The 16,828-nt window shown below is 39.3% G+C and overlaps 1 long non-coding RNA gene across 4 annotated transcripts in view; it reads right to left on the minus strand.

Moving 5' to 3' along the window:
• Nucleotides 1-16,828, minus strand: part of LOC128319805 (uncharacterized) — a 70,901-nt gene that overhangs the window by 42,044 nt on the left and 12,029 nt on the right. The window lies entirely within an intron of this gene.

Genomic DNA, 16,828 nt, shown 5'->3' on the forward strand with positions numbered 1-16,828 from the left:
TTCATTGGCCGAATGTGCAGGCACAGAGGGAGTCTGGGAAACATCAGGGTCAGGCACAGCCACATGGCTTCTGACACTGGCTCCGTGCTTCATCGACGTACAACAATATACAACCGACAGGTCCATGCACACATACACTAACACACGCCCACACTAACACACGCCCACACAGACACATTTATGGCATGCTCATAAGCCAGCTTGACAGGGCATGGGGATTTTTTGTGTACAGGAAGGGCAAGGTCTGACAAGCCTCATGTGCAGGCCTCTGGGGGACAGCGATCTCAAACGGCCTGAGGTGCAGTCACACAATGGCTTAGACTGTCTGACTGCAATTAAGTCTATTTGGGTTTTTTCCTTTTCTTGGTACAGTATGTACAGCAATCAAAGGATAGTCATACCTCAACCTTTTGATGGCAGTATGAGCATCATGGGAAAAATGCACGACTGTCTCGTGAAGGTGTGCTGTCAGAATGGATCGACAGACTCTGCACGGGCGGAAGCGGGTATGGGCTGAAATGAAGGCATGATCTAACAAAGTACACAGGTATGCCAGCTAACACCACCCTGAACACCCCCCCAACACCCCACCCCCATCCCAAACTCCAACCTTTCTCCACATTAGCTGAGATGAAAAGATGCCTTGTGTCTAAGTCAAATCCAGCCCCATTTCGTCAACACGTCTCCATTAAGCGGCAGCAATCATAACATCCCCCACACACCCACACATGCCTGCAGCAATGGCCCACAGGTGTGTAGATGGTACTCAAGAGGCAAACAAAAGATGACTTTTTTCATTGAGGTGTTGGAAAGCAGAGGCAGAGAATAGTTAATGGTGTGCTCCTGGAAGTATCCAGTCATCCCCAACAGCTGCATAGCTATAGAGACGATCGATAGGGTGTATTTTCCTTAACAGTCATAGACCAATACAACTCCCTGATTGTCAAGCACACGCTACACAATGGTTAAGAAGTATGTGTCTAGTTTAGAGAGACATTCTAGCGCTGCTCGAGAATTTGTTGCTTTTTGTTAACATTAACCCTTTCAAGTCACAGTTATAACCAGTAACAAGACACATGTTGTAAATTCTCTATTAGTGATCTCTTCTGGCTCCTACAACAAGGCGTTTCCACCCAGAGAACTGTCACTCACTAAGTGTTTTTTTGTTTTTTGCACCATTCTGTGTAAAATCTAGAGAAGGTTGTGTCTGGAAATCCCAGGAGATCAGCAGTTTATGAAATAATCACACCAGCATATCTAGTACCAACAACCATGCTACAGTTCAAGTCACAGAAATCACATTTTTTCCCCATTCTGTTGTCTGATGTGAAAATTAACTCAAGCTCTTGACCTGTATCTGCATTACACAATTCACAATGACATTCTTGTAGATTATGTTAAATTAAACAGCTTTAGAATGTGTATTTCTAATTATTTTTATGCAGCTTATCCTTCACATGTGGATACAAGGAAAAAAAAAAGGGCAGTGAGAAAGTAAAAGCTTCAGAAACGCATCCACTGTGAGCTGACCTTAAGGGTCCATCCAAAACCACATGGTAGCATGTTAACTATTGAGCCACCATTGGGACTGATACTGGTGCAATTTGGGACAACAACAGAAAATACTAGCAATAATTTCACAATGAAACAACAGTGATGAAACAGTCTAGAGGGAAGTAGTAGATCTGCTCATGGACTGATGCACTGAGAACAAACTTCACCTCAACATCAGCAAGACTACAAAACTGATCTTGTGGACCACAAAACTATCTCCATCAATGGAACTGTTCTAGAGAGAGCTGACATTTTCAAGTTCTTCGGGATTCACCTCTCATCGACCCTCCACATCTCCACGTCCAGAGACCCCATGCACTCCACCCACCACCACCTATTTACGCTGCTACCATCCGGCAGGATGTGTCGGACTATGCTGAAATGTGCATGGTGGAATGGAGTCCCATCCAGAGTAAATTTTATAGCCTTGTGCCCAATTTTACCAGGATCCACTGGGACCTTGCTCAGGATACAGCAGGTGATGTAGGATACAGCAGGTGATGAATGAATGAATTAATGATGAATGAATGAATGAATGAATTATATCAGGATTAGAATGTGCAGTACCATTCCTGGGGCAATTAGGCCCAGATTATAAGCTATTAAACTATCTACCTCTACCTCCCCTTGCACCACCGGAGTTTAGAATGGTTACAGCTTGCATGTGTACTGCTTTACATCAAGTATTGCTGTGTGTGTTGTCTCTTACATTGTACTGTTACGTTTCTAATGTCTGGTTATAAGGTATGTGTAAGGTATAAAGACAATAAAGATGAATTGAAAAGAAGGGAATTAAAAGTATATTTTGAAATCAAAACATATGGATTTTGTTCTTTAATTTTTGACAGTAAGAGGCTTTTTATTAACTTAAAAAGGTTTAATAAGATACATGTGGGATCTCTAAGTTAGCACTTTGTTTTGAAGTCTAAACAACTTTATAAATAAATATTGGGCAAATAGACTAATATTAGGCAAATTAAAAACTACAAAGATCCCATTTAGCAATATTTGTTTGACTGACTACTAACTAGCCCCTAATAGCTACTATTTTGCAGTGTCTGAAGTTTGGGTGAAATAAAAGCAACCTTTTTAAATAACCAAGAAAAAAAAATAAAGATATCAAGAAGGAAAATACGAACAAAAAAGAAACTAGAGAAAAGGGGTGGGGGAAATCCATAGGACCATTTTTTTTTTTTTTTTGGAGTTTTGCCAGTGTGATGTCTGGCATGTCCCCGTCAGCTCTTTCCCCTCCTTATTTTAATGACACTCGTTTACACAAAGGTGTTTCAGAAAACACTACAGCTCCGCCTCAGCCACTTCATGAGTTTCATTTCATAATACTAACAAGCCACAAACTCGTGATTTTTTTAGGTCAAAAATACTGAATAGTTAAGATGACATTTTTGGGTATGTACATTGTCAGTGGATGAACTGCTTACTGAACTGATGAACTGCCTAAAAAAATGTAAATAAAATCTCATTAACTGCAGTAAAAAAAAAAATACAGGAGCATTCACACCTAATCAGACACTGATTCTGTTGTATAAACTCAATGCACAAGACAATTCAACCTCCAAGTGACGTTTACATGTCCCTCTCTGTATTCCCCTTAGTGTAGAACACTAAGATAATCTCAAAATTTCCAGTATCATATCTGTGCATACTTGCAATCTATGGCTAAAAGTATGTGGACACCTGACCATGACCCCTATATGTGGGCCTTCCCCAGACTTTTGACACAAAGTTGGAGACACGTGATTGTCTATAATGTCTCTGTATTTTCCTTCACTTGAACTAAGGGGCCCAAACATGTTCCAGGACAATGTCATGCGTTTGGAATAGGGTGTTCAACAAGCACATATAGCTGTCATAGTCAGGTGTCCACATTCTACAGAAGTTAGATACTTACAAACTAAAGAGTACTAGAGATAGATACTGTATCTTAAAGGGAAAAAAAAAAACCCACTCGGTTTCCTATAACAGTTAGTTCCAGTCCACTAATTTGATTGGATGAGCAGCATTCCAAGAGTGCCTATATTCCCTATAACTGCACTCCCTATAACTCTGCTCATCTGTGTTCGCCACGTAAAACTCCACTTCCTAGTTCAAAACAGTTACTATAGCAGTGTTAGCGACATCATCAGTGGACATGGCAAACAATAATTTTCAGGAATATAACTTTCGACTTAAAATATGAAAGATCATCAGATGAAGATGAAAAGGAAGAATGGACGCTGTTTTACCAGAAGCACCTTTAACGGGAATGTACAAATCAATGTGTGCTAGCTAGCGACTTAGCCGACATGCTGTAAAGTGAGTGTGGCTTCTTTGAGATCTATTGCTGCTAGCAGAGCAAAAATAATCAGAACATTTGGCCATAGTGTGTCCAAAATGTCACTTACACAATATAAATTTCTTGTTTATATAAGTGATGTATAAAAGCAATAATGCATTGGAATCTGGTGGTTATACTGAATATCAGCATGGCTGTGACTACTACGGACAAATCACAGCTGTGCCGATATTTAGAATAACTGCACTCTTGCTCGTGCAATATCGATTAATATATCCAAGTCTATAGCTGGGTTTCTATTCAAATGTTTTTCATTTCTAAAAAGTGGGCAAAAGTGTTCCGATTAATTAATTCTGTAATTGTGTACAGAAATAAAATAAAAGGAAAAAAGCCCCAAAACAGCAGTGTTATAGGGAGGTTTAATGTTTGACTTTCACTCATTTATTTTTAGTAAACACTTTTTTCCTGGTCAGTGTTAGTGACGTTTCATTTTGCCTTTTTTAATTAAATCAAGGAAAACTTTTATTTCTTTGTCTGTCCCAACATTTCATGAGTGTCCTCAGTGGCCATATTTATGTTTTATTTATGTATATATATATATATATATATATATATATATATATATATATATATATATATATATACACATATACATAGAGAGAGAGAGAGAGAGAGAGATAGTGCTAAAATATGACTTCTGTCCCATCATCATCATCTATTCCGCAAAGCCGCTTCCATCGCACTTTTTCCCATCTCATCTAAATGAATAGTGATTTAGGCATTTATCTTCCCACAAATTTCAGGTTTTTATTGACATTTTTAAGTCTTGCGTAAAAGAACTGAGTGGAAAACACCTGTATCTCTTATAATAAAGATGCTTATTATAATGAAGCCAAAAATGTTAAGATTTCTTTTGTAGCAACACAGGCATTTACATCAATTGTTGACAGATTAGAATTTCAGCATGTGTGGGCAGCACATCTGAGTCATTTTCTGCACAAAAAAAAAAAACAACTATGAAGATTTAACTTGTTCTGGCTAACAGTTCTTTGGTGGGCGTTTTCAATTTCTGGGGGTTGGGGGAATGTGAAATAACCAAAGACGATGAAGGGAGAGAGAGAGAGAGAGAGAGAGAGAGAGAGAGAAAGATTAAGCAGGACTGCTTTAAACCAGCTGGGACACAGGAGCTAACTTGAGACCTCTTGCAATTCAGAGCAGGAAATGATCTTTGACCTTGGAGTTGGGCTACTGTACTTACCCAATCATATAAGCCAACACTATAACCCTATTTGAAGGCCCTTCGAGGATACCTGCCATTCTTGGAGACCGGACACGGGAAAGACACAGCCATTTAAGTCACCGGCCCCCAAAGCGGCAGGCCAGAGGTTTTGCGAACAATTTAAGGAGGCAGTGATGAAATGGATCCCCCCCAAAGCTGCTGGAAGTGGGCAGAAGCCACAGCCACAGCAGTGGAGTGCCAGCCAGTGAGGCGTGAGTACACATGGTTTGTATTTGGACCCATGTTGCACCAGGAAGAAAAGGAAACTTTTTGCTTCCCACTCCTGCAGAAGGGTGAGCTTCTTATCCTTTCCCCAATCCAACACAGAGCACCTCCTGTTCACTCACACCCATCCTGAGGCCCCAGGAAAGGCTGAAATGCTTTGCGTAATCTCACTGGCAAACAAACTAGTCGATGTTAACAAGTAACCTAACTAACTTCAGAACATTAGTACAACAGTGAAATAATTACTATTTCAGATTGCAATGTAACATAATCTACAATACAGTGAAAACACTTGCTTCACTAACTTCTAAAAATCATACAGTGAAGTAAAAGTCTCAAAGTCAATTTTTGAGGTCAGTCATTTTGAACAAGTGTGTTTCCTCGCCTAATTCACTAAACACAATGCCCATTAAATTTTGCAACAGTAGTTCAGCGAATGGATCTGGCAGTGATCTCCAGTTAAATGTCTAAGAAGTGTGACCATGGATTTCCACAAATACTTTGCCTTTGTTTGTGGAAATTTAGTAGATTGAATTCAGATTATTAACAGTATATTGGTGGCTGCGGAGTATTTTTAAACTAGCCCAGTTTTGCTTAAAAACAGCATTCCTGGCAACCCTGTTATTAACTGTCCAGTCCGCTGCGCCCCCTCTGATGAAAACACTCAAAGAGTGAGAATGAGGCAGCATGATTCCTGCCCAAATGGCCCTTGATTAGTGCTTATTGCATCTAGAAAGGTGTGCAAATCGATGTAACATTGGCTTATATCTGTCAAATAGCAAACGTTTTTAAATTGGTCACTCAAGGGAAATAACTAGTATTTCAATAGGCTTTGTGAATGAGGATTTTATGAAGATTAACATTTCTTGAATGGGTGCGACCCTGGCCCTAGGGACAAACCACCAATACGTTATTCAATCTCATCCATATGAAAACTAAATATATTGCTATCAAGTTTAAATATGATGTGTGATATATACTCACCAGGCCAAATATTCACATCGACCAGGGTTACTGTACATTAAACCCAGGGGGATTTTCTGGAACAGTAGGTGAAACACCAAAGTAAGCATCTTTGTCATTTATTTCCTAATACTTGGTGCAATACTTTGAACAAGTCACACACAGATTTTGCCCTAAGCACCTTAAAGTTATCCTGGAACGTGAGAGTGGCAGTGTTGTGTTCTGCTTAGATATGAAACACAAACGACAAGCTCCGAGTTTGGCTAACAACTGACCTTATGGTTAATGCTACATTACTGATTGGTTACTGGCTTTATGCAACCTACTGACATGGTGTAAGACATTTTTGTTGGTGGATTTGGTTAATTGTTCTCTACTGTTCATGTTAGCTGTAGGGATGAGCTCATACTAGGTCATGGTTTAAAAAAAAAAAAAAAAAAAAAATTCTGCAAACCTGTTGGATCAGACATGTGCATTGTGCAATGCGTTTGAGTGCCTTTCCTGTAAGCAGCATTATCTGAAGTGGACAGTTCACAAAAACCAAAAAAAAAAAAAACCTCTATCAGTAAACCTGGCATACTGCACCGCACCATCTGATTTACACATACCTCAGTAGCAGCAGAGCAAATCTAATCCCCAAGCGAATTTAATTCTTAAGTGGGTTGTGTTGAAGCCTGGAAGCAAACAACCATTAACTCAGTCTACTTTTCATTGCTTTGTGTCTTTAAACAAGACAGAGCAGGCTTGCTTGAAGCCTTCAAGCGGGCAGGGGGGGTGTGGACTAAGATTAACCTAATCTTAAATTCCTTTACTGTAATACACCAATTACATTCCCCAGCACCTGGTTCTCCCCACCTTGCCTCTCCATTACCTCTGTGCCACAAAATGTGGCTCCCAGGGCCTCAAATTTTTGTTTTGTACACAGAAAGAATTTCAAGATCACCCAAAATCCCAAACTTCAGAGCAGCATGGGCATGATAATCATTCCAAAGACCTACTGACAGTAGAACCCAAAATACTTAGGTTGCCTGCAGATACTTGGTGCAGGCTTGAAGACTTTTATTTCAGTATTGCTTCACAGTGGGATTTAAAGTAATGTTTTCCATGTCTTCTTTGGCACCCGATTCTGCTCCTTAACACCACCTTACAGACTTAAAACTCAGTCCAAACATTATGCTTGAATCATACTAACATCTAGTGTACCTAATATGACCACTACTGTTCCAAAAGAATATTTAAGCAACATTGCATGAGCAAGAGTGAAGTTATACTGAATATCGGCCATAGGCATGAGGCTGCAGGCCAATGCCATGTGGTCCAGGTATCTTAACCTGTGACAGACACTTTATTAATGCACACTAGACCATCAACCACTAGAACCCATATTTATGTGAATTCACAAACAACTTTTACATTTACAATTATCTCATTTATGCAACTGAGCAGCTGAGGGTTAAGGGCCTTGCTCAAGCTTGGTGGTGCTGGGATTTGAACTCTCAACCTCCCGATCAGAAGTCCAACATCTTAACCACTCACCTACCACTTCCCTTGAACAGTTATGCCCGGTTTAACCATGCCTCATCCATGCTCTGGCCAAACACATTCTTTTAAAAGACCAGATTCCTTTAAGACCACTTAATGATGGGCTAGTGCAACAGGACATGGACTGTTTGAGGGACTGCAAGATGGACTTGGACACATCAGACGAATTACCTTCCTGTCATCTGGACATAAATACCCCTTCAGATGTGAGATGAGGAAAGGGAAAGAGCCTTTGAGCATGTTCCAAGACAAACCCTGCCTTAGCTGGCACTCTCAGAGAGTCTTTCCCAAGAGCCCAAGTGCAGGAAGAACCCTGCAGAGAGAACCTGGACTTCCTCCTCTACTGCCTAAAGTTCATTTATAACGCCTCCATGCACACGTGCACATGCTTGGCCACACGTACCCCAAAGCAGAGGACGCAATTATGTCCTGTTCAATCACCCTGCAATGTGCAAATTCTTATTAACAACTGCACAAAACAGAGTATGAAAAACAAAAAGGCTAATCTGAATTTGGAATAGCCTTGATATACACTGACTCAGCAGCAAGGTAAGTGAGCAATAGGTTTTTGGCAAAACAAAAGGTGTTCTGGATCTTCATGTGTGGTGTGCTGGATCTTTAGGTGTGGTGTGATATGCTGCTCCTCACATTACAGATTTCTGTCTCCATTAAAGGCCGTGACCTAAGTTTTGTAATTTGAGGCTCTACTTTTTTTTTTTTTTCCTTAGAGCAAACCAATAGACCGCAGGTAAGTGCATCTTTGTAAAACGGGAGTAAAGAAAAAAAAAGTAATCAAAACCAATTATGCACAATTACTCAAGGTATAATTTAAGATTTCCTTTTTTTTCAAACTCTCTTTCAATCTTTCAACCCTGTTATCTCAAACATATAATTACATTCATTACATCATTGTCTTCTCCATATCAATTAAATCTTAGTCGTACAGGAGGTTGTACACCTCAAACAAGGGCACCATTAGGGTATAAAGCACAATATCTAATTAGTATAAAACAGTAGAAATGGCTCCATTTCAGGGGAAATTCCAGTAAGTAGGAGGGGGAAGAAGATGTAAGTTGAGCCCCGTCCATTCTGACAATTTGGTACAGACAGGGTAACCCAACACACTGTTTATTTGACCACACTTTCCGTATGCGTGTATCATATTCAAAACCGCCAGCATCAGAAGAAAGAGCCCTTTCCTTCTGACAACAATGCCAGAGCTGTTCGGAAGTCTTTATGTAATACAAAGGGCTCTGCAGGGGGAGCACACACAGTTTAATATGCCATTCACCAGCTCTGTTATCCTGCACAAAACACGCATACACACACTCCAGTGACACATCACAGCGGGGACCAGTCTACTCCGGGCCAATCCAGCACCTGTTTGGAACCCAGGGGCAAAACAGCCCTCAGGAACGTTCAACAAAATCGCTTGGTTTTCTTTTTATCATGCATTAAGAGACAAAAGCTGCTTATAGATTTCCTTGAAAGGGTCAGAAATGTCGCCCAGGCCTTGCTCTTTTTTTTTTTTTTTTTTTAAAACACAAATCTCCAGACTGAAGTTAATAACTCATTCATCATAAAACTTCACTAGTGCAAATTAGCACTGTCTTTATAAAGCCAATAATTGCTGATTAATTCAGAAATGTAGTTTTATTAGGTCATTTAAATGTAGTTTTATTAGGTCATTTTTGCTCACTGTCATTTGTACAGAGTGTGTAAGTGCTCAGTTTTGACAAGGTAACAGAGCAGGAAGATCACAGACAACCTGAGAGTCAGTATCTAATCACAAAATGAATTGATCAGGCTTACGTCCATCTCACTTTAGCATGTAGCTATCCAAAACCTTGATCAAAATCAGACATTTACTGTGTGAGAAAAGCACACTTGGCTAGCAATGTATTAGACATCTGTCCATGTTGCCTCAGATTTCAAGGCCTTGCTTTTTGTTTTACCACAGAGCTCCAGACTGAAGCTACTAACTCAATCTCCTTAAAACGTAGCCATCACAAATTAGCATTGCCTTTATAAACATAGATAAATCAAACACAAGCTTTAAACACACTTTATGCACATCAGTTTAGTAAAACTTGTTCTATGATGACAAATGGGGAGATAGCAGACGCTACAGCGGAACTAGTTTATGCTAGCTGCATTGGGTTTCGCTAACGCTAGCCTCAGTGTAAACAAGGGAAGCGCTGAATCAGCTGGCTCTACTGCCACAAAGGGAGCCTCCTGCTGCCTTTATGAGCAGCGAAGCCAACTCTTCACCTTTTTTTTTTTTTTTTCAAAAATAAAAACAACTTATTAAGGATGTCAAGAAAGTTTAACATTTGAAAACATGAGATATTTCAGATAGTGGCAGAGGGAAGGAGCCCCTGCTCACATTTGCTAGGCAGATGTCTTGATCAGAGAAAATCAGAATATTTCATTTCAACCAAGCAGGAAATGATGAACTAGCCTGCAAATGTTTTGTATACTAAAAACCATACAAGACTTGTGACAAATAGTTCTAAATGCTATATTCTGGAAACAGTATTGTAAAGCTAAATTCCGCAGGGATCGTTTTTGGATCATTGACATCTAAACAGAAATGACTTTTTGCCTACCTCTCAAAGCATTAATACGAAGACCACCCATACCTTAGGACAGCCTGTAAAAGATCTCCACAGGGTATTCATGGGTCTTATTATATTTACAACAAAGCCAGTAAAGGCCTGTGTGAAGCTTGTGTTATTTTACAATTCCAAGGTGCTTCACAAATCAGACTAGATTCAAACAAACACAGAAAATTCTTCTTTTTTTAGTCTTCTAACATGTGACAAAAGATGTGATTTTATGTTGATGAATGTTCATTAGTTTTAATGACTGGGCTCCTTTTATAATTATAAAGATGTAAAAGAAAAGACCACACTGGAAAAAAAAAAGAAAAAAAAAAGAAGCTCCTGCTTCATTCTTGCCTGCTTGGACAAGCACTCGGCCTGTAGACAACAGGCAATATGATGGAGCAGAGACAACAGTTGAAGCCAAAAGGCACACTTTGTATTGTTTGTTGATTAGAAATTTGTGCCTGTTCTTTCACACTGATGATCGAAAGTAGGCAGTGATGGCTTGAAGAGTAATCTCAGACCACAGATTACAACCACACAATTAGCTTCTGGGAGAACTGGAGTCAGACAGTGGAAGCAGTCCATGACCACACACATGCATACAGTAAGTGAGAGAAAAAAAGAGAGAGAGAGAGAGAGAGAGAGAGAGAGAGAGAGAGAGAGAGAGGAACGGAAAGAAAAAGAGGAAGAGGGAAAAACAGAGAGGGTTGGAGTACACCAAGAGCCTGATTCGGATGCTGTGCTTCATCCAGACCTCCAAACATCTGGCTTATAGAGGTACCCACAAACACATGTCGAACACACCTGAAGCAAGGAACAGAAAGAGAGAGGTGGAGAAAGAGAGAGAAATCTAGTGTGAGAGAAAGCACAGATGGACACAGGGGCCTCTGCTGGACTGGAACATAAACACACAGCAGCCATCGTTGTGGGGCAAAGCCAGTGGCACGTTTATTTATGAACACGTCTCAGTCTGGGGCCAGTGTCTTGTCCCACCACAAAGGCACAGACACAAAGGAAAAACAATTTCAGTGAATACTGTTCAGTGAATACAGTAGCCATTAATCAAAAACAGGACGCGGGACTTTCCTCAGGAAAGCTGTTGAAATATTTTAGCAGGAAACATATACCTAATCAAATAATACCTATTAAATAATGTCATCATGTCACTGGTAAACATGAGATTGAAAGAAAAGTGGTTCCCAAATATGGGAACAACAAATGAATGTAGAACCTTCCTTGTAGAATATTCCTTGCTCTGATCAATACGGTAAAAGCAAACCCGGCAAACCTGACAAAAGCACAAACGATTCCAGTTCCATCACATTTATTAGCTAGCTAGCAAAGAGTAAACACACACACCCACAGATCATCCACAAATTATGCAGTGCTGTCATAGACTTTGCCACAGCACTGTGTAGGAGGTTTGGTTAGACTTAGCAGTAAAAGAGTGTGTGTGTGTGTGTGTGTGTGTGTGTGTTTGTGAATTTTGAGAAGCAGAAGTACAGAGAATTACAGAAGCTCTAATGAAATTTTATGAAGGCATGTCAGCCAGACCATCTCGATTCATCCTTTGCTGCATTGCTTTGATTGTATCTTGGCAAACTAGGTCAATACAACAGTTTATGGCTTAATGATACGGAGAACCAGACATTGCAAAGCGATTTTATTTTATATCTGCTGAGCTTTTATGCTAGGGCCAAATGTCAAATTTTATGGCTCTGCATAAGACCTGTGCCAAGGGACCCTGCCTGAAATATTAGCAACTTTCACTTTTTGCTGTTTAATATATCATTGTGTCTTCAGAGACTTATGGATAGCATCACCTGCCCTCATAACCTTTCCCTATTTATTTTTAATACACATTTAAGCCCTTTCACATGTTTGATTAGAACTACACTTGCACGTAACATTGCACTCTTCATTCACATCTGTCAGCATAGCAAAAACAGCTCACCATACAAAGCTCATCTTAATCAGGAAGAAACAAGGCTGGTCATGATTATGAAATTAATTATAGTAGGCATAAATCTGGTTAATGATCAAGCATTATAGGATAAGATGTCGGCAAAGGGAAGCTGCACAAAGTACTAAATACAGGGGTGCTAATAATTATGACGTGGTTTTGGTAAATATATATTTTTCATAAGTTTATTTTTAGATTTTTTTTTTTTTTTAGAATAAATCAGTTAAATGTAGATATCAGTTAAAATTTAGAATATATGGAATTTCTCCCATATATTAACTGATAAGCTAATTATAAAGACAGATTTTCATAATCTTTTGATTCTGATCAAAACAATTATATTGATTATTACTGTTCATGAAACTGTTTAGGGCAGAAATATTTTCACACTAATGATAGGTGTGGATTGGAGCTGTGCATAAGCACTGGGATTCAGTGGGACCCAACAATAAAAGTTGTGGGAACTTGTAAATATCTATGTACATATGGGTGGGAGTTGGAAGATAGGAAGTCGAGCTGGCAGTTAGATATGAAGTCGCAAGACAAATAATAGCCATGTTCATTAACAAAGGAGAGCACTGGACGTAGCATATTGCTCTCATGGAGTTGCACTATTCATTTACTGTTTTCATTCATACACAGTATCTTCAGTAAATGCTTAATTCTGATCAAGGTCACTAGTATAATGACTAGTTTTCTTATATTTTGGGAAATAGAAATAAATAAGTTCATTAGAAAATATTGTGTGTGGGTACAAACATAAATAACAGAGTAGGTGGGGTTGGTCAAACTTTCTGCAGGAGGGAGTGGGATTGCCCAGAATTCCTTTGGAAGTGGGCGGGAGCGGGTTTTAAAAACTTCATATCCACGCACACCCCTAGTATGGGTCATATACAAAACCCAAACTGTCAAGACAGAAAAGTCAGACCTGAGCATAAAATGGAACTGGACAATAAAGTTTTTCAAAGGGAACGTAGTAAAATACAATGCTCAGATTGGACAGTATAGTCTTCCACAAACATGTCCAGTAAAAAATTTCCAATAAAAATAGCTCAAATTCCATAAACACTATTAAGACTGAAACAACAACTGCATGCACACGAAGCAGGGAAAATGACCCCTTCTGGTTTCTATACACATAGAGCAGGGCAGAAAACCAGCCTTTACTACTGGAGTGAGACTTTACAAATCGCCCTGCCTCCCTCTCCCTCTATCTCCCTCTCTTTTTCAATCAGAACCATGTGCACTTTATTGGCTTGCCCTTCCCACCTCTTCCAACTTGGTGTTGCCATGGAGGATGGAGACACTGCAGGGGTGGAGGGAATGGTGATCACTTACAAGCATCGTTAAAAGTCGATAAGTTGCCCGAAATTGTTCTTGTTTGAGCCGCTCGCTTTTTCCGAATGTCCACATTAGTCAAGGTTAAGATTCTGACAGAGACATGGTGCAAGCTCTCAATGCCAGTTTGCTGCCAGTCCTGTCCAGCCATGACGCCACTGTTCTGGACCTGGAGTGGACTGGGAACTCTACCTGCAACCTCACTTTCGCCAACCTTCAAAACTTGAAATGATAATCTTTAGACTGGCTCTTACTTGACGGGCAAGAACCTAAAATCCCAGGTGCCCAGAGAGCCAGAGTCTAAAGATGTTCAATTCTTATTCCACAGGGCTTTTGCTCATTGCTTCTAGACTGTACATCCAAGCAATCCATAGCTGGCCAGTCCAACAAATGGTATTGCCATTAACTCAGATGCTCTAACAGATGGTCTGCACCAAACCAAGTTTTCGAGTCCTGAGGTTTTCCTCAAGTGCCAGGGTCAGGTGCCAATTCATGGGTTGATGTTGAAGTTATATAACTTAATTAGCTAGGGATAGTTTCTCATGCCGAATGTGCTGTTGCAATAGCGATTTTCATGACGAGAAACCACGTTCTGTGTCTGCTGCCAAACTCAGTGAGAGGGAGAGGAAATGTTATTGAAGACTCTTAAAGGAGGTTTGGTTAGAAGAGCGATGTGATGTGTGTGTGTGTGTGTGTGTGTGTGTGTGTATGGGGGAATAAGACTCTTAAAACTGCCTCGCTGAAACAGCAGCCACGCCTGCTAAAAGACTCCCATAAAAGAGCCGCTTGTTCCTGACAGAACTCCATTAACCTGAGCAAAGCAATGTGTGCATTTATATGGCGTGTATGTGTGTGTGCACACGCAGGAGACAAAAAAATTGTTTTAGCATACATCACGGGCTGCACATGTGAAGTAGTCTGGACTTATTTAAGTGGACAAGTGTAGTAGCAGTTTCAGATTTGGCCTTCTTGACTTCCCAAAAAATAAAATGGAAAATGAAGTCTAGGCAAGTCTAGTTTTTACTGGACCATTTTCTCTACCTGTATTCCGACAAATCTATTTTGCTGGATATTAGTCTACATTTCCAAGAATCTGGCTTTTCAATTATCCATTAGCCGGGACTACGAAAGCCTGTTTCTGCCACTTTAGAGAATAAAACTATTTACTAATTCACAGTTTCTTTAAATTATAACTGTCTCATAATAGTGAATCAAAATGATTTGATTTGATTTTATGTTTGACATTTGACACACATTTCAATCTCTAATGCCAACAGCATTTAAAGATAGCCGGGAAAAACACACTGGCATTGGGAGCTTGCACCATGTCTCTGTCAGAATCTTGTATATGTCAATTACATATACACTCATGTACACATTTTTAATTTGAGTTAATATTGGATTATGTTGAACAAGTGTCTCAAAATTTTTAATCAGGCTTTAAGTAGCTCTGGCTGTAAATTAGCAAGAGATTGTCGTCAGAGTGTTAATGTCAGTGTCATTAAATGCACATTGCATGAAATCCCTCGACTTATTTGAATGGGTGTTATCGGAAACTCAGTGAAACATCACACCCATTTCTTACTAGTCAACATTCAGAGCTGCTTCATTATTTTTAAAGACAGTGAAATGCATTAAAAAAAAACAAAATGGAAGCCTGAATATGATACTGCTTGTGAGTATAAACTATCAGCTAACTGTAGTACAAGAGGTTTTAAAAGAGAATTTGAGGGATTGCATGTGTGAAAATTTTGTTTTTGATTGCAGGGGAGAAAAAAAAAATAACACAGCAGCAAAGTTCTTTACTCCTGTCCTTTTCCGAGTCCGCTTCTGTTTAAGGTGTATACATTTGTCTAACCTACACACTCTTTTTGACAACTGAGACTGAAAAGATTGAGGGAAAATGTCTCTCGTCTAGGCTTTACTGCTCGGCAGAACGGGTATTACAAAAAAAAAAAAAAAAAAAAAAAAGGAAGCATGGGGCAGTGCATGACACTGAATCTGATGGTTACAGGAATCTCGTACATTCACATACCTCTACTGTCAAGTACATTATGAATGTGGAAATTTTCCAGACTACAGGTCATGGAATTCTCACATTAAAAAGTCAAGATAAGGTTTCAAGGTAAGGCTTGTGCTAATTTCTCCATTCACTCTCTCAGATGAAGCTGCTTGGATGAGTGTCTTTAAAATTATAACACAAATCCCCTAATCCTTTATTGAGGCACTATATATTTTTCTTTTCTTTTTTTCAAATTTCAGTTTATTCTGTTTTTGGATCTGGATTTACTTTTACCTTCTAATGTCTTTCTTACTGTTTCACATTACAGGAGCATGTAGGACTAAACCGAAATAAAATAAACCTAGTTATAGCATGAGAGGATACTTAAAGGTTCACCAGACGGAGCGCTACTACAATTAGGCATCCAAAAGAAACTGTGAGAAAGCATTTTCCTAGCTGGTCATACTACTAATGCTTGCATTAAAGAGAAGCTGCAAAATGCATTAACCCCATAGCTAGAGCATGTTACGGAACAAAAACTTTTAATGGTTAAAAAAAAGGCTGTGAGGAAAAAGTAACTTCCTGCTTACAAAGTTGAATGGATGCTTATTGGATCAATGTCACAATAACAAAATATGATTACAGTCAAGATTTTTGAGGGGGAAATTTAAAAAAAAAAAATCACAATTCTGTGCTATTCTGGAAATTCAGCTTTAATCTATGAATTCTATAAAATCTTATGCAATCTATTTTGCCATACTACTACAAGAATATGTTAGTAACTCAAGCATGCATAGTAATAACTATTGCAATCTTTAGCATCTGACTCTGTTTAAAGATTAACCAGAAATGCAAAGAGATCTACTAAAACTGCAGTCACACCTTAACACACACACACACACGCACACTTTCTGTGCTTCCGCAAACAGTGCCATCCTGCTGTAAATGTACTAACTTGCCCAGTAGTTAGGCCCAGATTTTTTTTTTGAGGAAAAAAAAAAAAAAAAAAAAAAAAAGGATTCTGGCCTACTTAAAATGAAGCAAGTAGTTACAGTGATGG

The sequence above is a fragment of the Pangasianodon hypophthalmus genome, chromosome 13 (assembly GCF_027358585.1).
Source record: "Pangasianodon hypophthalmus isolate fPanHyp1 chromosome 13, fPanHyp1.pri, whole genome shotgun sequence".
NCBI classification, from domain to species: domain Eukaryota; kingdom Metazoa; phylum Chordata; class Actinopteri; order Siluriformes; family Pangasiidae; genus Pangasianodon; species Pangasianodon hypophthalmus.